Genomic DNA, 24,193 nt, shown 5'->3' with positions numbered 1-24,193 from the left:
TCACAAAAGTTTAGACTCAAATATTCAAGCAAGAGGCCTTGTTTCAAATGATATCAGCTCAAGTGAAGCTGGCCTATGCATCCTGAAAGAGGTGAATTCCAAGAACACAAGTGACCACAATTATTGATCATTTCCTATGTGTTAGTTGATCCACCATCCCCCCACCCCTCCACCTTTCCCCCAAAAAAACCTATAAAGAAGACAAAATTGTCATTCCCGAATTACAGAGGAAAACACAGAAGCTAAGAGCAGTCAAGTAACTTTCCTAAGACCCCACGGTTTGTGAATGGTAGAGTCAGATTTGAACCCAAATCTATCTGACCCCAGAGCCTGTGCCCTTCCTTCCTCACTCACCTTCATTAAAGGAATGAACTATTTTCTGAGAGTGCCTGAGAACACAAAGGCCCAATAGTAAGTCAACCCCATCATCATATTACCAACCCTGCCACCAATTTGTTGGGCATCACTTCATCATTATGTCTTTAGGGGTTTTTTGCTTGAAAAATGAGAGATTCTGCTACTTACCACCCACTTGCCTGTAAGCTGGAATAAACTGAGGTATGTAAAATTTTAGAGAACTAAGGATGAAAAGTGTTATAAATAGTATTTATTACAGGTAGCAATAAATCAGCTAAAGAACGTAATATGCAAGTTGGAACATAAACTGAAATTAAGCCTCATAAATATAAAAGCACCGAGGGCATGCGGTTCTTTGATTTCTAACAGTAAAATGCTTAACTTAAATTTTACATTAACAGGGCATCCAAATAGCCACCTCAGAAAGACATAATTTGAGAAGGTTGGGAAGGATAATCATCAGGAACATTTTTTAAATGGTGGCTAATCTGATGTATATCTTAAATGTTTTTCAGAAAAAAATTATAGTAGTGAAATTTGATAGTTTACTATATGCCAGGGACAGTTTCTAAGGTCTTTACATTATTGACTTATTTTACTCTTCACAGCAATCTTATGAAGTAAGTCATAGTAACATCCTCCATTTTAGAAAAAGGAACCCTCCTACACTCTTAGCTGGAATGTAAATTGGTGCAGCCACTATGGAGAGCAGTATAGAGATTCCTCAAAAAACTAAAAATAGAGCTACTGTATGATCCTGCAATCCCATTCCTGGGCATACACTCAGAGAAAACCATAATTTGAAAAGACACATGTACGCCAATGTTCACAACAGCACTATTTACAATAGCCAAGACATGGAAGCAACATAAATGTCCATATACAGAGGAATGGATAAAGAAGATGTGGTACATCTATACAACGGAAAATTACTCAGCCGTAAAAAGAATGAAATAATGCCATTTGCAGCAACATGGATGGACCTAGAGATTACCATATTAAGTGAAGTGAAAGACAAATATCATATGATATCACTTATATGTGGAATCCAAAATAAAATGATACAAATAAACTTATAGACCCACAGACACAGAAAACAAACTTATAGTTACCAAAGGGGAAATGTGAGGGGGAGGGATAAATTAGAAGTTTAGGATTAACATATACACACTACCATATATGAAACAGATAACCAACAAGGACCTACCAGATAGCACAGGGAACTATACTCAGTATTTTGTAATAAGCTATAAGGGAAAAGAATCTGAAAAAGATTCATATATATATATATATATATATATATATATATATATAAAACTGAATCACTTTGCTGTACACCTGAAATTAATACAACATTGTAAATCAACTACACTTCAATAATAATAAATAAATAAATATGTAAAACGAGACAAAAAAATTTAGGCAATCTGGCTCCACAGTGTAATGTCTTAACTGCAATGTTATATACTAGTACTTCTATGTTGATAAATTACTATTTTTAAAATCTCTTCTTCTTCTCCCATTAGCTCATTCCCTCTTCTCTTTTCATCATTATCTCTGGCTGGGCTCATTACTCAGAACTCCAGCAGTAGGTCAATGAATGTTGCAATAAACTACAACAGAACAAAACACCACCACAATGACCACAGCCTTTGTATCCTTTTCAAATGAAGCCATCTCGACAAGAATGTTCTTTAAGCAGGTTCATGTCAAGGAACCTTAAAACAAGCAGTGAGCATTTTGCCCTGGCACACAGTACATCAAAAGGAACACTGGGTACATATATAGATAGCAATTCTTTGTACTCAGTGATAACCCTTGCTCTTCTCAACCTCACATGTTTCCTTCCTCTGGCAAGTCTCACTTAATTTCTCGTATCTAAAAACTCTGCCCCAAATTGATGCCTGCCAGATAACTTTCTCAATGCAATTCCATTTCAAAGTATTTTAGTGTTGGTCAAATTCTTAGAAGTCAACTAAGTTGATCCCATGAAGCCCTGAGAAGCAGGCAACTTGCCCAGCATAACTTAGTGGGTTAGTGCATAGCACGGCTCTGAACCCCAGATCTACCCCACAGTCGGCCTTCGAAGGAACACCCCTGAATCAGGACAGGAAGTGGGAACATGGGCTCTGCTCTCCAACAGACCCTACCTACTGCCAGCCCCAGTTTCACCACTTACTAGAAGTGTGATCTTAAAAATTATCTACTCAGACATCACTATCAGAGAGAGATCAAAATATAGTTAGTTACAAAGGGTATATGACTATATACTTAGAAAGGCCAAAGGACTTCAGTAAAAAGCTATTTACATTCAAAGATAATCTTTTATCTCTCCTGTGCATGATAAACATGCAAAAATGGATATTTCTGTATACCAGTAATAACCAATTACAATGTTTAATTAATATCTTCTCAAATATTTACCAAAAATACAAAATACAGATTTAGCAAGTGATACACATTACTTATATTTTGAGAAATACTTTAATTGGTTTGGTAGAAGGAGAACTATTTCTGCTTCTAAATAGAAAAATTCAGATATATAAAGGATGCCTAATTCTTCACATACACAAAATCTACGTATCTTTAATGCAATCCCAATCAAAAGCCCAATAAGATTTTTACTAGTATTCTGCAAAATTAAAATAAAATTCATCTGTAAAAACAAATGCATCAAACTATAATATTTTGAAAGAGATGAGCAAGGATAAAAGACTTTTTATCAGATAGTGAAATATAATATAAAGCAAAAATCCAAACAAGCAGTGTGTTAGTTCTAATACAAAACTGGACATCCACACTAATGGATCTATATAGGAAGTTTGTTAGTATAAGAATGTAATACTTGATATGGAAATTTAAAATGTTTTTTATAAATGATGTTGTACTATCTCATTAGAAATTGGGGGAGAGAAATAAACTTAAGTCTATACCTCACACAAAACCCAAATGAGTTACAAATGCTGTTAAGAATTAAAGAAAAAATAAAAACAAGAACTAGTACAAAAGAAGCTCTAACAATCAAATATTAAGAGGAAGAATAACTTCATAAGTTTGAAAAAGATGAAATTTCCCTACACAAAGACAGCTTTCCTTTAAAAAAATTTCAATTATAAACATTAAAATAAAAAGGCATATGGACTAAGAAAAACAATTTCAGTGAAAATGGCAAATGATCGTTTTTATATCATCTTGACGATATAAAAAGGCTGCTCAAATCAATTTTTGAATGATGTTGAAATAAACTAAAATAAATTATATAAAGAGCTCTCACACATAGACAAGAAAATAGTAAGATGCTAATAAATAATTAGGCAAGGGACAAAACAGACAATTCATACAAAAAGAAATATAATTAATAAACAAGCCAATGGAAAAAATATTAACATCGCTATTAATCAAAGAAATGCAAATTAAGGCAACAATGAGGCACCATTTTCCAACTGTAAAATTAACAAACATTGTGTTTCAATAAAAATACTCAGTGTTGGTGAAATCATAATGAAATTGTACGCTCATATTTTAGGTATCAAGGTAGAGGAACACAAGTACTTAAGCCACAAAAAAGGAATTCCTCTGTGTAAAAAAAAAAACAAAAACAACAAACTTTTAAAAATAGAAAAGCTGTAAGCACAAAGGTGTTTACAGCAGTGATATTTTTTTATTAAAAAGTTCAACGATTATCTAAATGTCTCGGCATGTACTTCCTCCAGGAAGCTTTGCCTTCCTCCCTGCCCTGTTGCTCCCTCACCTTCAGGGTTCAGTCTCTAGTGTGTCCCTGTCACTGACATGTCCTTAGCCTTCGGCACAGGACCTGGCATGGCACATAGTAGGGGTTTAGGAATTATAGATTGAATGACTGCATCAATGAATGAATCAAGTGATTCCATGTTAAACAGTAGCAGATGGCATTAGTATGGCTCTTGATGAAATATGAAGCCATTAATTTGTTAATTATGAAGATTATGTTGCAACTCGGAAAATGCTTCAGGATAGCAGCGCCAAGTGGGGGAAAAAACAGAATACATAATTGCACATATATTATGATTGTAACTAGATAATAGTTGTAGGCACACGGACGAACCCTGGAAGATATGTAAATTTCATAATGTTTTTTGTTGGAGTCATGGGATTATGGATATTTCAGTCTTTTTCTTTTTTAAAAAAGCATATTAATTTTTCTCTTTTTACAACTATAAAAAGACAGGGGAAAAAATTCACAAGCCTTGAGTCAGAATACTTGGGTACCAGTCCTGGCTCTACTATTTATATAGCTTTCTGACCTTGGAAAACCTACTGGAAATCTTTGAGCCTCAGTTTCCTCATCTATTAAATGGGGACTATAATAGCTACTTCTCAGAGCTGTTGTGAGGTATAAATGGCCTAATGCATGTGAAAGGATTTTATAAACTAGAAAGTGCTATATAAATGAGATGCCATTATTATTAAAGTAGACTAGGTTTCCTAAGAGAAGTAAGTTTTTTTCTTCCAAATTATTTACATTTAGTCGTTTACATACAACACACAACAAATTCCAAAGTCACTGAAACACACACAATCCTAACTGTGTTTCACAAGCTAATACTAGACAAACCCTAAAGACAGATCCATCAGGCTGTATTGGATTTCCAACTGGGTAAGTAGAAGGACCCATGAGGTGCTGGGGATGAATGGGAAATTACCCCAAAGGGAAAAGCTTTCTCCAGGTAATCAAATAAGGAAAGTCACGGAGAATCTATCACCAATTTTAAGTGTTAATTATTTAATTTTCAAAAACCCATTCCTGTCCCTGTTCACCCGGTCCTCTTCCTTCTAGACGGTAGCTATTATTGCTTTATTATGTGTTCTTCTAGGATACTTTATGCACATGTAAGCAAACACAAATATGTTATTTTCTTCCTTTTAGAAAAATTTAACTATACATCTTGGGTGCTATTTACATATTGCTACATAAAGAGTTTCCTTATTCTTTCTTTTGCCACTGTGTTCTACTCCATTGAATGGATGTGCCTTTATACATTTACTTTATAAGTTCCTTTTGAAAGAATATCCAAGTTGTTTCCAATCATTTGCTCTGCCCTCTGAGGAAGGAAGGTTTCATTCTACCTTAAGCAGTGGCAGTGAGGCCGCCGGAGATCAGGTCCAGAGCAGCCCCAGCCTAGACAGCCCACCGCTCGCCGCTCTTTTGAACAAATAGACAGACCTTTGGAATCTTCTCAGTTATTTTTCTTGCCCTTGATCAAAACCACATAGTTGGGAGGATCTATTTCAGTTAGCCCTCTTCTTAAAAGTCAGTATAATGCTACAATTAAGAGTCTGAAGCCAGACTGTCTGGGTTCAAGCGCTGGCTCTTCCCACTTGCTATTCAAATTCTCTCCATCTCAAAATGGGGATAATAATATAGTATACACCTCACAGGGTTTTATAAGGCTTAAGTGAGCTATATATGTATCAGTGGCTCTTATAATGTCCAACATCTTTCAGGGGGTATTTAAGAAGGAGCAGCCAAAATAATAAAAGGTGTCTTTATCTCAAGGAAATATGCTCGAAATCACTGGTTCTCAAAGTGTGGCCTGTGTACCAACAGTATCACCTGGAAACTTGTGAGAAATGCAAACTTGCTGAATCAGAAACCCTGAGGGTGGGAGGGACGACCCAGCAATCTGGTTTTTAACAAGCCCTCTAGGTAATTCTTATAAACGCTATGGTTTAAGAACTATTGTTCTAAAATGTAGGGTTTGGCAGGGGAGGGCGGTTTTAAAACATATTCAGATCATGGAACACCTGAAAATCATGTTCTTTATGGGATATCATGAATTGGTGACACAGAATTCCATGCATTTTACTAGTGGAAAAATATGCCCATATTATTTGTATGATGTTTTCTGTATCTCAAAAAATATAGAGAGAATTGTTTTCTCTTAGACCACATTTCCAAAGTCTTCTCTTAGCAACTGTTTGCTACTAGTTCAGTAGCACTGATAGATTTAATAGCAGCAGGTGTCAATATTTTAATTAAAAATATGGAGGAGAAAAATTCAAAATGGAAAATTTTTAACTCTTAAACTTACTCTATAATGACAAAATGGGACTTAACCACTATGATTTAACTTTAGCCATTTTTTCATTTGTTTATTCATTCAGCCAACGTTTACTGAGCACTGACTATGCTGTCAAAACTGTGCTGAGCCCTTGGAATTCTAAGACTGGCAAGAGGAGGATATGATCTATCCATCGATCTATCATATGATCTATCTACAGAAAACCACAGTCCAACCTGTACTGTACCCATGTTTCCAAGCCATTGGTCAGAGTTTTCAGAGAGAAACAAGCCATTACTGTTGCTATTCTCCCTGGAACCAGCACGGTGCTTTCTCCAATGAAGAAATGCTATTATCCTGTAGCATAAACCACGGATGTCAAATATGTCAATTTCAGCCAGATGGCGGGGCCTCCCTGGAGCATTACTTTGAGAAAGATTCTGAAACAATAGTCTCACTGGGCAGGAAAGAGTGCTGGACACAAGAAAAAAGAGCGTACCAACATAAGTATTTTTTATTTGCAGCCCTTGAAGAGCATAGCCTTCCTTTTCCTTTGGAAAGAACCTCCCATTTCCCAAAGGAAAAGGGAGGCTATTTCTCAGCATTTTGTGGATTGTAAAAACATACCCTTTGCCTTGTGTCCCTCTGAGGCTCCTAACATTATTGGCTTTCTCCTTTTCCCTTGTGTTTTCCTTCTCTAAGAGCCATTGGGAATGGCCTGGTCAAGTTCAGAGTCAGTGAACAGTGCTTCCTGATGTCAGATACATTAGCATGGCATGATTTTCCCTGTGGTGTTTGGGCCGAGGCCCCAGGGCCCAGCCCTATTGCTTTCTTCCATTGGCTTCAGGACACATGGCTTGCTCTAAGTGTGAAACAGCAGGATTTGTTTCCCTGAATGAGAGAACACACACTTTCCCCTTTGCTACTTGGTTGGCATTACACAGATGTGAACAAATGGCCCTTCACCTTCCACCTCCATGTCAACCAACCCCTTGGAATAAACATAAAGAAGATTCCCACTCAAACTTCATGGAGGAGAACACAAGAGAAGACAAAATGGGCATTACAGCCAAGAATCCACTCGTTGGGCTGCTTCTCCATTTGCTCTACAAGTAAAAAGGTGTGTATGGCATTTCTAGCTTACTCTTTATCTGCTTACATGCCTCTCTTACAAGGAAATCATGAATCCCTACTTAGGATCCATTAGGCTCAGAGCTGAGGAAGTCTGAACCAGATCAATCTAGCTCATGTGGTCAGCTAGAACTATAATTTAGAATGTGGTGCAGAAAACCTGTTCCATGCTTTAAATGACAAAGACTCTAGAACTCCAAAGATTTTTATTTTCCAACCCATTTCCTTCAAGAAGAGCCAATATGGAAACATTCCCAGGAGATCTTTCAATTAGTTCTATTGAGAACAAATGGAGATTCTATTTATCCTGATTTGCTGAAGACATTAGAAATCATTTTTCTCTCCCCTGAAAATGTTATTTTTTTCTCTTCTTTCCTTATATTTTGCCTCTTTATTCACATCCAAAGAAGTTCACCATATTTGTTCATCACCTGATTATTTTCAGGTATTATTTGGTTTTTACTTTCTTGGTTTTCCTTTCTAAATGTTTCCGTTTTCTTTATAAGTTTCTTCAGGTGTCTCAAACATATTGTTTTTGAGCTCTTGTTTTATTTTTCTTTGTATTCATGAAAAAGTACATGTATGATCTGGAATTATCTAATTCTAAACCCCACCACAAAATGATGCTTTATGACTTTTGTCAAGTTGTAAACTGGGAATCACATCAATGTTTCCCACAAGATAACTAATTGTAGAAACTATTAGGTCTTCACCAGACTGATTCTAATTTTATATCACTGTGACATCTGATTAAAAGATGGCCAACTCTCTCATCAAAAAATCTACAAACAAATACTGGAGAGGGTGTGGAGAAAAGGGAACCCTCTTGCACTCTTGGTGGGAATGTAAAATAATACAGCCACTATGGAGAACAGCATGGAGGTTCCTTAAAAACCCCAAAATAGAACTACCATATGACTCAGCAATCCCACTACTGGGCATATACTCAGAGAAAACCATAATTCAAAAAGAGTCATGTACCACAATGTTCATTGCAGCTCTATTTGCAATAGCCAGAACATGGAAGCAACCTAAGTGTCCATCGACAGATGAATGGATAAAGAAGATGTGGCACATATATACGATGGAATATTACTCAGCCATAAAAAGAAATGAAATTGAGTTATTTGTAGTGAGGTGGATGGACATAGAGTCTATCATACAGAGTGAAGTAAGTCAGAAAGAGAAAAACAAATACCGTATGCTAACACATATATATGGCATCTTAAAAAAAAATAGTTCTGAAGAACCTAGGGGTAGGACAGGAATAAACACTCAGACGCAGAGAATGGACTTGAGGACACGGGGAGGGGAAAGGTAAGCTGGGACAAAGTGAGAGAGTAGCACTGACATATATACACTACCAAATGTAAAATAGATAGCTAGTGGGAAGCAGCTGCATAGCACAGGGAGATCAGCTCAGTGTTTTGTGACCACCTAGAGGGGTGGGATAGGGAGGGTGGGAGGGAGACGCAACAGGGAGGGGATATGGGGATATATGTAAACATATAGCTGATTCACCTTGTTATACAGCAGAAACTAACACAACATTGTAAAGCAATTATACTCCAATAAAGAAGTTAAAAAAAAAAACAAAAAACTGATTTATGGAGTTATATAAGCTCTGGGGTTTATATGTGTTCATTCATATGTTATTCATGATTTATTCATACACATTTACAAATAAATCTCTGCTCAAACCACCCCCCCAAAAAATAAAATAAATAAAAAATAAAAGATGGCCAACTCTCAATTAACCCTAGTAATAATGGATGAGAAGAGTACTATATGTTAAATTAAATCACTTACTGTTTCTATAATAATATCAATTTCCCCCTCACCAGAATGCAGAAGTTACACTGAAGGGTAAAACTGACAGGCTTACTTTTTTTTTTTTTTTTTAACATCTTTATTGGAGTATAATTGCTTTACAATGGTGTGTTAGTTTTTGCTTTATAACAAAGTGAATCAGTTATACATATACATATACATATGTCCCCATATCTCTTCCCTCTTGCGTCTCCCTCCCTCCCACCCTCCCTATCCCACCCCTCTAGGTGGTCACAAAGCACGGAGCTGAAGGCTTACTTTTTGTTGTTTTCCTTCCCATCTTCTTTTAGAAAACAATGGGCAGAGACAAAGGGAAAAAGGGTAAAGGATGAACATCACGAAAGTGCCATGAACTATCCCTAGAGAGTTAAAAAATTGACTTTCGTTGGGACTTTCAAGATTGTGGATATAATACACCGTGTCCATTCACTGGCTCTAAGCACAGTTTTTATAGCCAGTCGTAAAATGGAAAGTAAAGGTTCATTGTGAAACAGTTGGCACATATTTAACAAAGGTAAGACAAGCTGGCCCCACTATAATTTATACCCATTAGCATGGGGTTCAGTGGTGATCCTATGGTAGAGGGCACAGCTAATAAAGAACTTCAAAAGAAGAGAGAACAAATTATGAGATGTAGATTAGTGTAAACAGTTTACATTTTCAACGATGGTGAAACTAAATTTAACTAGCAAAGATTAGCAAGTATCACTATTAGTTCATATAAATAACCCAGCAATTCTGTAAATGGATACAGATTTCACATGAGTTTTGCCAGAAAAAAGACCCCGTTATCATCTCTAAAATCTACACTATTTTACTTTTTAAATAAATGAAACGATAGCTCTTGAAAGCACTTCAGAGAGGTTATCTGTCAAATCTACACTTGTAAAGATTTTCCTTGTGAAGACACAGAATAACTGGATCCCTTTGCCTTGTAATAACCCTCCATAGTTCTAAAAATGGGAATTAACTGACTCCTTAATCCTTACTTTTACAGGTAAAACAATTCCATCCTCGTCAGCTTTTTCTTGAAGAACCCATTTTCCATATCCTTGGTTATCTGGTTACTTTTCCCTGGATCTTTTCCCCATTCCCACTTTTCTCTCAAAATGAGAAAAGCAGTTAGGTCTCAGTGAAGTTTCTTCCACACCCCACCCGGAAGCACTTCCACTTCTTCTAACTCTTGCGTTCTTTTCTTTAGTTTGGGCAATTCCATCAAAAACATAACCAGACACTTTTGAATTCCCAAGAGAAGAGATTTGAACACAAATCAAAGATGACAACTAAACCTCTAAAATCATAATAGCCTTATTAAGTGTATGGAGGGTCTGCAAACCACATGAGCTCCCCTGGAGAACGTGCTGCTTGCCTGTGAATTAACAGCTCTGCTATGAGATAGGCTCTCTGCTCACCTTAGGTCTTGCCCTAAGAGATTATACTGTCATACGCAATATAGAAGGGGGGTGAGCCGAATGCTGCGATGAAGATACTTAAATCAGTTGCTTTTTCGTGTGTTATTTTAGTTGTGAGAGAGTCGGATAAGTCAAGCTCTTTCTGAGACCCCAGAGATCAAAGAGAATTCAGTTAAGGGCAATCGTTTGAAGAGCAACAACTATACTCTTCTTTACCGGAAATTCTGTGAAATGTAGGTTTGGCACACTTATTTCTGTCATTCTTATTCACATTTCAAATGCCAAGGAAATCTGTTGGAAAATGTTGATTTGACCACTAAAACTTGAATGGCCTGGTGTTTTGCAACAGACTGCACCATGGAGCACACTGAAGGTCTATCTTGATGTTATTTACCAGTCTCACAATGGTCACACCAGTCACGCCCCTCAAAAGTTATAGAACAAATAAATACAACTGTGAATGCTTGGTAGTCAAACTAAAATAGAGACTCTATTCTGTTTAATCAGAGGGACCATGCCTCAGGACTGAAAGGAGTGCTGTAAGTCCAAGATTCATAAATCCCTATCTATTTCTTTATCACATGCCCTTGTGTGCATTACTGCTCAAAGTGTGGTCCCCATACCTGCAGCATGGGCAGTACTGGGGAACTTGTGGGAAATGCAGAATCTCTGGCCCCAACTCCAATTTATTAAATCTACATTTAACAAGATTTCCAAGAGATCTGTATGCATATTAAAGTCTGAGGACTACTGCTTAATAGATGTGTGTGTGTGTGTGTGTGTGTGTATAAATGTTACCTGTAAAATGATTTGTCTCTTAAGCTACCTCACCAGGAAATTAAAAACACTAGTTTAACAAAAATATACCAATTACAACTCTCTTGTAAAGCCATTGGCAAAGTCTTTTGTCTTTAGATTCACAGGACGGCCTATTGCATTAAAGCCAGGAGAACAAGAGTTAAAAGACGGCTCTTGGCAAAACATCAGATATTCCTCTCCATGTCTTACCTTGTCTAGTGAGGAATCTCCCTAGAATTGGCTTCTTTATTTCACGCACTTTTCTACCATTTAGAGTCTAGAAAAACTTCAAAGGAGGGCCAGGTGTTCTAAGAGTCACAGCTGTTTATTATTTTAATTAATTTACTGAAAGAGTTTAGTTCCCAAGCAGTCCCGAGGAGATTCTGAACACAACGGCAAGAGCAAGCAGCCTACATGTATATACCCCCAGGATCAACTCTGCAACTCACAGCGAGTGAACTTGGAAAATGTGGCGGGAGGGGAGAAGATTTCATTACCAAAAGTTCTTGGAAACTTCTTTCGCCTGTTCAAATTAACACAGGGATAGAACTGTGGGAAATCTAACTTGCGGTGAATTACCCTTCTTTGAAAAGCTGCATGACTTGCAAACCAGCCTGTGGTTTAGTTTTCCATGACGTCAGGCACTGGGCCGAACTTCACTGATAGAACATTTTAGGAATAGAGGCATGGGTTCTGATGGAAAAGGGCAGATATCTAAAGACTAGGTTTCAAAGGATATGGGAACAATTTCTCACAATTCTAGCTTATTTTCACTGGGGACACAACAGCAATTGGTAGCAATTCTTGCTAGTTCCCCAACCTATCCCTTTCAAGAAAGTACTTATATATTTTCAGGCATCTTAGGGAATCATTTGTAAATGGGCTCTTAAATGTCCCCTTTCTTGTTTTTTCTGCCTAGCATATATTGTGTAGCAGTATCTGCAGAGAACGGTCTGAAGACAAGTACTGTACATGATAACTTAGAGTAGTGCTTCCTAAAAAGTGGACCCGAAGTCATCTGTATCAGAACCATCTGCAGTGCTTGTCACGATGCAACTCATGAGTCTCCAGATCTTCTAAATCAGAATCCATGGAAGTTAGGTCTTAGAAGCTACATTTTTAATAAGCTCCTGGGTGATGTTACACGCATACTACTGTTTACAGTTTAAAATCAGCTGAATTTTGGATTATGAGAGCAACCCAGCCTATGAAGTATTCCCTAACTATCTCCAACATTTAGGTAGGGGTATGAGTGAGCCTGAACTGTCTTACCATCTCGGGGATCCCAAGAAGCCAAGGTGTTAGGGGAAAAGTAAGGTGTATCAGTGGATATGTGCTGGTGATTTAAATTGAGGACTGATGGATCTCCAACCCAGGTCCCCTCCGCCCAGTGAAAAGACATTTCCACAACCAACCATAGCACCCAGCAGGTTCTCTGAAAATTTGGGATTAGAACAATCACTGTCAGAAAGAAGCGGGATATCCTCTAGGTGATTTGTAGAAATCCCTAAAGGAATACACAACATTCCAATTACCTACCTCTCAGTCCATGCTTGAATTCACTTTGCCACTGATTTTCATATCTTGCATTGTTTTAGAATTTGCAGCACCACCAGAATTATGCTCCCATTTGTTGGTTTCTATGCCGAGAAATGATAAGGTTTAAATTTTCCATCCGGATGAGTAACAGACAGTTCTGGTTGAGTGCGCCTATTCAGCAAGCTCTAAATTCACTGTGCTCTTGTCTTATTGGTGTTTCTTTTGTCTTTCCCTGGTAGAAAGGAAACATTTATTTGAATAGTAGAATAGGAAGGTGATCCAGGAAGAGAACCATCACAACATTCAATGTTTAGAGATGACTATTAAGGCACATTTTAATTTAAGCTCCAAAGACGACAGATGAATCAAGCAGTACACATTTTAAACCACTTTTATAGTAAAAGAGTTCTCTTTAAATTCTGTTTCTTATCAACATAAGTTCAGTCTTCCATTGAAATCAGCAATGATGTAACAGATTTCTGGCAGGGTTTTTCCACCAACCTATACACCCAGCCCAGATTCATAAGCCATCATCTTGACACCTACATATTATCAATAGTTAACCGTCTCATGTTTCACTTAATGCAAGATTTCCTCTTTGAGTCCTGTATTTAAAAAAAAAATACACAAAGAATTAAGTTTCGCTTCAAAGGAGTAATAAAAGGAATGTTACGTTTGGTGCAAGAACTAAATGATTTCCATCCTCCTGAAAAACAGACAGCCATAGGTATATGACCAGGTTCCTAACAGGTAGCCATCAATTCTTTTTCCCTAAAATGACCGACTGTTGCCCCTATAAACTACAAAACTAACTACACTCAGAATGAAGTAAGGTTGGCATTTGCGTGACAGGAAGTGAACATATGAACTTTGAGTGACATGTAGCCACTCTCACTTACATTTTAACCCTTTGTTCTTTGTGCTCTCAACATCATCGATATGCAAACAGAGATTTATGCTGGGTGCCCCTCCCCCGCCCAAATTTCAGTCACTCCACAGAGCTGCCTGTTCAGTGTCTGGTGTTTCTGGATCTGAAGTGTCCAGATAATCGGTCGTTCATTTAGAATATTCTAACACAATTTTGTGTGTTCAAATGACAAAAGGGTAAACAGTGTGAGACAGCTAGTCAAAGGTGGGGGAAAATGGCTCTTTTTAATGTAAGCTTTGTGAAGCACACGCGCACAGTCAGGTGGGAGTGAAGAAGCAGCTGCCTGAGTATTCATGAAGTTACATGGAGACAAGGTGAGTGCTTATTCCAAGTTCATATTGCTCCCAGCAAAGGTGTACAGCTCTCACCGGTCATCAGTTTGTGAAATTACTAAGGTCCTGTTTGCCCTTAATTTCCTAGAGGATTGGTAGGAAATAAAATCAAAGATTATCACTATAAAATAGATAAAAAATAGAGAACTTTTCAAATAAGTTGAATGATTTGCCTCAAGTTTTGTAATAATTCCACACTGAGCCTAGATGAAAACTCAGAAGATAGAGAGGCCTGGAAAGAGAGCATACATAGCGTGTGTCCTCTGGACCCAGACCTCATCAAACACGATCTCCCACCATTCTTACAAGAATCCTGTAAAGTTTTCTTATACCCATTTTACAGATGTGGAGATAGGTCATTTGGCTAACTTCACACAGTTGGAAAACATCAGAGCTAGGAATCATAAACACAAGCCTTTTTTCGTCAAAACCCATGCACATTAAGCTCTAAATCTAGTGTTTCCCAAAGCTTAGTATGCCCACACTCCTTTAGGTGGGATCTGGAAGAAAACTTCACTAGTGCAGTAGTTCTCAAACTTTACTCTGCATGAGAATCACCTTGAAGCTCGTTAGAATGCTGAACCCCACAGCCTCCCCAAGGGCCGTCTTCTGAGTCGGCACCACCCAGGTGATTCTGAAGCATGTGCTCTGATAGTCTCGCTCTGAGAAACACACTAGAGATGGAAATATAATTAGCACTACAAACCCACTTCACAGGCATTCTCCTTTTTAAATAAACTCAAGGACAAAAAGGGGGCGGGGGAATTTTAAATCCACACATTATTTTTTTGAATTTCACTTTATTTAAAGAAGAAAACATTAAAGAAATGACTGTAGAGGTGGTGGCAAATCTGCCAAAGATTATGGAGGTTGTATTGTAAAGACCGGTATCTGGGAAACCCAGAGACTCACTGTTCTGAGATTGAAAGGAAAGGGATATGCTTCTGTTTGCCCAGATATAGGCATAAGCTGAAAACCACAGACTGTCTGGGAGCTCAGGGACCCTCTGCTGCTTCCATGGCCCAATCCTACCACCAGGGCAGCATGCGGGTAAGTACAGAAGAAAGACCACTGGGGTCCAGAGAGTGGGGCCTTCTCTCCAGTTAACTGAAGGCACAAGGAAGCATCCTCTCCCACCACAGTGGTCCAGCAGCACAGAGGGGCATTACAGCTTCCTCAGCTTATCCTGGCTGTTAAGGGTTCCTGACCGTTTTGAGGTCAGAGACCACTTTGATAATCAATAAAAACTTTGCACCCTTTTCCCAGAAAAATGTTCACATATACACACAAAAATATGTTGTCCTACTTCACAGGCTTCTCAGGTTCCTCGAAGTTCATACACAGACTCCAATTTAAGGACTCCATTATGCAAAAATGAAGAGTTCATTTCAGCTCATGGCAATTTTGTTTGAATTCGACTTATCCTTCCTCTGAGTAAAACATTCTAAACAGGAGCTCTTCATCTGGAGTTCAGGGTTCCCAGTGCGGTGGAGCTGGGGACGGGGCGGTCAAGAGTTGTAGAGAGGCCCCCTGACTCTACAAGAAGTATTCAGATGTTGACACATTTCATCAGAATGTCAAAGGAGCTCAAAACTCAGAAACAGTTTTTTAAAAACACTTTTTAAAAAATACCTTTATAAATGTAAATAAAACACAGATACCAGAAAACCCCTGCCAAACAAAAGTATGGCATAGTGAATTATTTATCAGGTAAACAGCCTGTGACCGATACTCAGGTCAAAAAAAAAATAAGACTTTGCCGCCACCCAGCAGCCCCTCCATGTGCCTCAGCCCATCACAGCCCCTCCCTTCCTTCAGAAATAACCACTAATCTGAGATTAAGAGCAACCATTTCCTTGTAACTCCTAGTTTTATCACCCAAGTGTCCATCCTGAGAAACTGCCATTTAATCTTGCCTATTCTTTAAAATCTGATATATATTTTCAGTCTCTTTAATCTATCAGTTACCCTCCATGCCGCTTTTCTTCTCCTTTATAATTTACCTTTTGAAAAAATTCTTAGGCTATTTAACAATAGTGTTTCCCACAGGCTGGATTTTGCTAATCGCCTACCCTTGGTGCAGTTCATTATGTGCCTCTGTCCTTGGTATTTCCTTCAAATTGGCAGCTGGATCCAGAGACTGGATCAGATTCAGTTTGGTGAAGCTCAAATGGTGCTGTGTTCTTCCTTCAAAAGGCATGTAATGGAGGAGTTAATATGGCGGAGGAGTAGGAGGACGTGGAGTTCATCTCTCTCCACGGATACATCAGGAATACATTTACAGATGCAACAATTCTCACAGAACACCAGCTGAACACTAGCAGAAGACCTCAGACACTGGAAAGGACTATAAAAATCCCTGCATAACTGGGTAGGACGAAAAAAAGAAGGGAGAAGGAGGAGGAGAGGAAGCGGGACAGGACCTGCACCCTGGGGCGGGGGAGCTGAAACAGAGGAGAGATTCCTGAATTTGGGCGAAACCCCCTCTCTGACCAGGAAATCGATCGGGACAAAACATCTGAGGCTGTTGGAAGAGGGTGAAGCGGCCACTCTGTGGCAGATGGGGCAGACTGAGAAATACACAGATGGTCCGTACCATGGCCCTACATGCCCTGCACTGGGACGTGTGTTCACAGGTGTGCGAGGGGGCTGGGAGCTGGAGCGTGGGGACTGGAGAACAGGCCCGGGGCGAGAACTGCTGTTGGCTGTGGGAAGACAGACTGAGGGGATGGGAGGGAGGAAATCCACAGCAGGGAATGCCTTCGGAGGAAGACTGGACTGCCACGGAAGCAGGGCGCTATTGCTGACTCACACGCAGGGGGAGGAGCCGCTATTGTAGCCTCTCGCTCCCCACACACCAGCGCCTGCCGATGACAATAAAAGAAGCCTGCTCAGGGCTGGCCCTTGGGTGCGGCTGCCGGGTGCCAGAAAAACTCCGGCCAGGGCTGGCCCTCATGTGCCTTATGCGGGGTGCCAGAAAAGGCCCTCACTTGGGCCATATCTCTTGCACCCGTGGCTGCCGGCTTCCCTGTGCATTTGGCACCACGGGGCTCCTGCGATCCAAGCAGTCATACCACCTCTGCACCAGGCAGCCTCAGGAACAGACTCCTGTGGGTGGACCACGTGCAGAGGTGGGGATAAACCCCAAGCTGAACCCCAGGGATAGGGCGACTAAGGAAGATCGAAAATCTTTTCATCAGCTGTACAAGCTGCGGATTAAATCTCCGCGATCAGCTAGGTAGACCTTGCGTCTATGGAATATCTGAGTAGACAGTGAGTTCCCACAAATGAAAACGGGCTAGCTTGGGCAGCTGTGGACTTTGGGGGCAGCACACACAGGAACTGGGCCAGATAAGAGCCTGAGGGGTCCCCACAGGGCCCACAGAGGGTCCAGAGAGCAGACCAGAGGCAGAGGAGGGCCTCACGGGGAGGCGGAGGGGGGCTGTGGCTCACGTGGTGTGCAAGGGCATTTACAGTGGAGACCCCAGGGAAACACCATTATTACTATTAATTTTATTATGTTTTGATTCATTCTGTTGTTGGTTCTGGCTTTTTTTTGTTTCTTTGTTGTTGTTGTTTTAGTATATTTTTAATTTAGTCTTTTGGTATCTTCGTGTCTTATAACATATTTTTATTTTAATTTTTTTTATGTATCACTATTTTTACTTTGCTTTTCTCTTGTTCTGTGTTTTTTCTGTTTTTATTTTATTTATTTATTTAATCATTTTTATCAGTTTGTTCTGTTTCCTTGCTTTATTCTTCAGTTGGCACACTGCTTTGGTTATGTTTTTAGGTTTTGTGTTTTTCTTAGTTTTGATTCTAATTGTTTGATTTTGTTTTGGGGTTCTTCTGTTTGGTTGTTTGCTTGCTTTTTGTTTTATTTGGTTCTGTTTTTGTTCTTTTTTGTGTGTGTGTTTCCTTGTTTCTGTTTTTGTTTGTTTGATTTTGTTTTTACCATTTCTCTGGGATTTTTGTTTGTCTTTTTTTTTTTCTTCTTCTTACTTTAATATATATATATTTTTTAATATTTCCTTTTTAAAATTTATTTATTTATTCATTTTTGGCTGTGTTAGGCTTCGTTGCTGCGCACGGGCTTTCTCTAGTTGCAACGAGTGGGGAGCGACTCTTTGTTGCAGCGCGCGGGCTTCTCATTGCAGTGGCTTCTCTTGTTGTGGAGCACAGGCTCTAGGCACGTGGGCTTCAGTAGCTGTGGCTCACGGACTCTAGAGTGCAGGCTCAGTAGTTGCGGCGCACAGGCTTAGTTGCTCCATGGCATGTGGGATCTTCCCGGACCAGGGCTCAAACCCGTGTCCCCTGCATTGGCAGGTGGATTCTTAACCACTGTGCCACCAGGGAAGTCCTATTTTTTTATATTTCTATTTCTACATTGCTTTTCTGTTGTTCTTATTTCCCCTTTCTCTTTTCCTTTTTCTTTTTTTTTTTATCATTTTTTGTTGGTTTGTTTTGTTTCTTTGCTTCATTCTTCAGTTGGCACTCTGCTTTGGTTTTGTTTTGTGGTTTTGTGTTTCGTTAGTTTTCTTTGATTTTGTTTTGGGGTTCTCCTGTTTATCTGGTTGTTCTCTTGCTTTTTGTTTTACTTGGTTCTGTTTTTGTTTCTTTTGTGTGTGTGCATGTTTCCTTGTTTCTGTTTTTGTTTGATTATACTTTTTACCATTTGTCTGGGGTTTTGCTGGTCTTTTTTTTTCAATTTCCTTTATTGCTGGGACGAGCAACTTACAGGTCTTGGTTCTTCGACCAGAAGTCGGGCCTGGGGCTCTGGGGTGGGAGCACTGAGTCCAGGATGCTAGATGACTATGGAAGATTAATCACCGAGAGCTCTCATGGACGCCTCTATCTGAATCCAAGACCCAGCTCCACCCAACTGCCTGCTGCTCCCAGTGCTGGATGCCTCACACCAAACAACAAACAGGACAGGAACACGAACCCACCCATCAGCACACAGGCTACCAAAAGTTATACTAGGCTCACAGACACCCCAAAACACACCACCTGACATGGCCCTGCTCATCAGAGGAAAAAGACTCAGCTCCACCCACTAGAATGCAGGCACCAGTCCCTCCCATCAGGAAGCCTATGCAAGACAATGGACCAACCCAACCACTAGGGACAGAGAACAGAAGCAAGGGAAACTACGATCCTGCAGCCTATGGAAAGGAGACCTCTAATACTGTAAATTAGACAAAATGAGAAGACAGAGAAATATCTTGCAGGTAAAAGAGCAAGATAAAACCCCACAAGACCAAATAAATGAAGAGGAAATAGGCAAACTACCTGAAAAAGAATCCAGAGTAATGATAGTAAAGATGATCCAAAATCTCAGAAATAAAACAGAGAAAATACAAGAAACGTTTAACAAGGACCTAGAAGAACTAAAGAGCAAACAAACAGTAATGAACAACACAATAACTGAAATTAAAAATACTCTAGAAGGAATCAATAGCAGAATAACCGAGGCAGAAGAACGGATAAGTGAGGTGGAAGATAGAATGGTGAAAATAACTGTCGCAGAGCAGAATAAAGAAAATAGAATGAAAAGAATGGAGGACAGTCTCAGAGACCTCTGGGACAACATTAAGCACACCAACATTCGAATTATAGGCGACCTAGAAGAAGAAGAAAAAGAGAAAGGGTCTGAGAAAATATTTGAGGAGATTATAGTTGAAAACTTCCCTAACATGGGAAAGGAAATAGTCAATCAAGTCTAGGAAGCACAGAGAGTCCCATACAGGAGAAACACACCAAGACACATATTAATCAAACTATCAAAAATTAAACACAAAGAAAAAATATTAAAAGCAACAAGGGAAAAGCAACAAATAACATACAAGGGAATCCCCATAAGGTTATCAGCTGATCTTTCAGCAGAAACTCTGCAGGCCAGAAGGGAGTGGCAGGACATATTGAAAGTGATGAAAGGGAAAAACCTACAACCAAGATTACTCTACCCAGCAAGGATCTCATTCAGATTTGATGGAGAAATCAAAAGCTTTACAGACAAGCAAAAGTTAAGAGAATTCAGCACCACCAAACCAGCTTTACGAAAAATGCTAAAGGAACTTCTCTAGGCAGGAAACACAAGGGAAGGAAAAGACCTACAAAACCAACAGGAAACAATTAAGAAAATGGTAATAGGAACAGACATATCAATAATTACCTTAAATATAAATGGATTAAATGCACCAACCAAAAGACACAGACTGGCTGCATGGATACAAAAACAAGACCTGTAGATATGCTGTCTACAAGAGACCCACTTTAGACCTAGGGACACATACAGACTGAAAGTGAGGGGATGGAAAAAGATACTCCATGCAAATGGAAATCAAAAGAAAGCTGGAGCAGCAATACTCATATTAGACAAAATAGACATTAAAATAAAGACTATTACAAGAGACAAGGAAGGACACTTCATAATGATCAAGGGATCAATCCAAGAAGAAGATGTAAAAATTGTAAATATCTATGCACCCAATATAGGAGCACCTCAATACATAAGGCAAATGCTAACAGCCATAAAAGGGGAAATTGACAATAACACAATAATAGTAGGGGACTTTAACACCCCACTTACACCAATGGACAGATCATCCAAACAGAAAATAAATAAGGAAACACAAGCTTTAAATGAAACATTAGGCCTAATGGACTTAATCAATATTTATAGGACATTCCATCCAAAAACAACGGAATACAATTTCTTCTCAAGTGCACAAGGAACATTCTCCAGGATAGATCACATCTTGGGTCACAAATCAAGCCTCGGTAAATTTAAGAAAATTGAAATTATATCAAGCATCTTTTCTGACCACAGCGCTATGAGACTAGATATCAATTTCAGGGAAAAAAACTGTAAAAAATACAAACACATGGAGGCTAAACAATATGCTACTAAACAACCAAGAGATCACTGAAGAAATCAAAGAGGAAATCAAAAAATACTTAGAAACAAATGACAATGAAAACGTGATGACCCAAAACCAATGGGATGCAGCAAAAGCAATTCTAAGAGGGAAGTTTATAGCAATAAAATCCTACCTCAAGAAACAAGAAAAATCTCAAATAAACAACCTAACCTTACACCTAAAGCAATTAGAGAAAGAAGAATAACAACAACAACAAAAACCCCAAAGTTAGCAGAAGGAAAGGAATCATAAAGATAAGATCAGAAATAAATGAAAAAGAAATGAAGGAAACAATAGCAAAGATCAATAAAACTAACAGCTTGTTCTTTGAGAAGATAAACAAAATTGATAAACCATTAGCCAGACTCATCAGGAAAAAAAAGGCAGAAGACTCAAATCAACAAAATTAGAAATGAAAAAGAAGAAGTAACAACTGACAGTGCAGAAATAAAAAGGATTATGAGAGAGTACTACAAGCAACTATATGCCAATAAAATGCACAACCTGGAAGAAATAGACAAATTCTTAGAAATGTACAACCTTCCAAGACTGAACCAGGAAGAAATAGAAAATATGAACAGACCAATCACAGGCACTGAAATTGAAACTGTGATTAAAAATTTTCCAACAAACAAAAGCTCAGGACCAGATGGCTTCACAGGCGAATTCTATCAAACATTTAGAGAAGAGCTAACACCTATCCTTCTCAAAGTCTTCCAAAATAAAGCAGAGGAAGGAGCACTCCCAAACTCATTCTATGAGGCCACCATCACCCTGATTCCAAAACCAGACAAAGATGTCACAAAGAAAAGAAAATTACAGGCCAATATCATTGATGAACATTGATGCAAAAATCCTCAACATAATACTAGCAAACAAAACCCAACAGCACATTAAAAGGATCATACACCATGATCAAGTGGGGTTTATCCCAGGAATGCAAGGTTTCTTCAATATATGCAAATCAATCAATGTGATGCACCATACTAACAAATTAAAGGATAAAAACCATATGATAATCTCGATAGATGCAGAAAAAGCTTTAGACACAATTCAACACCCATTTATGATAAAAACTCTCCAGAAAGTGGGCATAGAGGGAACCTACCCCAACATAATAAAAGCCATATATGACAAACCCACAGACAACATCATTCTCAATGGTGAAAAACTGAAACCATTTCCTCTAAGATCAGGAACAAGATGAGGGTGCCCACTCTCACCACTATTATTCAACATAGTTTTGGAAGTTTTAGCCATGGCAAACAGAGAAGAAAAAGAAATAAAAGGAATACAAACTGGAAAAGAAGAAGTAAAACTGCCACTGTTTGCAGATGACATGATACTATACATAGAGAATCCTAAAGATGCCACCAGAAAACTACTAGAGCTAATCAATGAATTTGGTAAAGTAGCAGGATACAAAATTAATGCACAGAAATCTCTTGCATTCCTATACACTAACAGCGAAAGATCAGAAAGAGAAATTAAGGAAACACTCCCATTTACCATTGCAAAAAAAAGAATAAAATACCTAGGAATAAACCTACCTAAGGAGGTAAAAGACCTGTATGCAGAAAACTATAAGACACTGATGAAAGAAATCAAAGATGATACAAACAGATGGAGAGATATACTACATTCTTGGATTAGAAGAATCAACATTGTGAAAATGACTATACTACCCAAAGCAATCTACAGATTCAATGCAATCCCTATCAAATTACCAATGGCATTTTTCACAGAACTAGAACAAGAAATTTTACAAGTTGTTTGGAAACACAAAAGACCCCAAATAGCCAAAGCAATCTTGAGAAAGAAAAACAGAGCTGGAGGAATCAGGCTCCCTGTCTTCAGACTATACTGCAAAGCTACATTAATCAAGACAGTATGGTACTGGCACAAAAACAGAAATATAGATCAATGGAACAGAACAGAAAGCCCAGAGGTAAACCCATGCACATATGGTCACCTTATCTTTGCAAAGGAGGCAAGAATATACAATGGAGAAAAGACAGTCTCTTCAATAAGTGGTGCTGGGAAAACTGGACAGCTACATGTAAAAGAATGAAATTAGAACACTCCCTAACACCATACACAAAAATAAACTCAAAATGGATTAAAGACCTAAATGTAAGGCCAGACACTATAATATTCTTAGGGGAAAACATAGGCAGAACACTCTTTGACATAAATCACAGCAAGATCCTTTTTGACCCACCTCCTAGAGTAATGGAAATAAAAACACAAACAAATGGGACCTAATGAAACTTAAAAACTTTTGCACAGCAAAGGAAACCATAAACAAGACAAAAAGACAACCCTCAGAATGGGAGAAAATATTTGCAAATGAAGCAACAGACAAAGGATTAATCCCCAAAATATACAAGCAGCTCATGAAGCTCAATATCAAATAAACAAACAACCCAATCCAAAAATGGGCAGAAGACCTAAATAGACATTTCTCCAAAGAAGACATACAGATTGCCAACAAACACATGCAAAGATGCTCAACATCACTAATCATTAGAGAAATGCAAATCAAAACTGCAATGAGATATCACCTCACACCGGTCAGAATGGCCATCATCAAAAAATCTAGAAACAATAATGTTGGAGAGGGTGTGGAGAAAAGGGAACCCTCTTGCACTGTTGGTGGGAATGTAAATGGATACAACCACTACAGAAAACAGTATGGAGGTTCCTTAAAAAACTAAAAATAGAACTACCACATGACCCAGAAATCTCACTGCTGGCATATACCCTGAGAAAACCATAATTCAAAAAGACACATGTACCCCAGTGTTCACTGCAGCACTGTTTACAATAGCCAGGACATGGAAGCAACCTAAACGTCCACTGACAGATGAATGGATAAAGAAGATGTGGCACACATATACAA

General features: G+C 38.7%; 1 protein-coding gene across 3 annotated transcripts in view; it reads right to left on the bottom strand.

Moving 5' to 3' along the window:
* LOC309661333 (uncharacterized protein) overlaps positions 1-24,193 on the bottom strand; it is a 162,703-nt gene that overhangs the window by 37,692 nt on the left and 100,818 nt on the right. For 2 of the 3 annotated variants that reach the window (XM_082463071.1, XM_082463073.1), the window contains one exon: positions 13,109-13,340. The gene's annotated coding sequence lies outside the window, so the exon portion shown is untranslated. Of the gene's footprint in view, positions 1-1,678; positions 13,341-24,193 lie in introns of those variants that run through there. The other variant, XR_014263937.1, reaches the window with a different exon arrangement.

The sequence above is a fragment of the Balaenoptera physalus genome (genome assembly GCF_965194825.1).
Source record: "Balaenoptera physalus genome assembly, chromosome: 5".
NCBI classification, from domain to species: Eukaryota; Metazoa; Chordata; class Mammalia; order Artiodactyla; family Balaenopteridae; genus Balaenoptera; species Balaenoptera physalus.
Note: the sequence above shows the minus strand (reverse complement) of the source record. Positions and strands in the feature narration are given on the sequence as shown.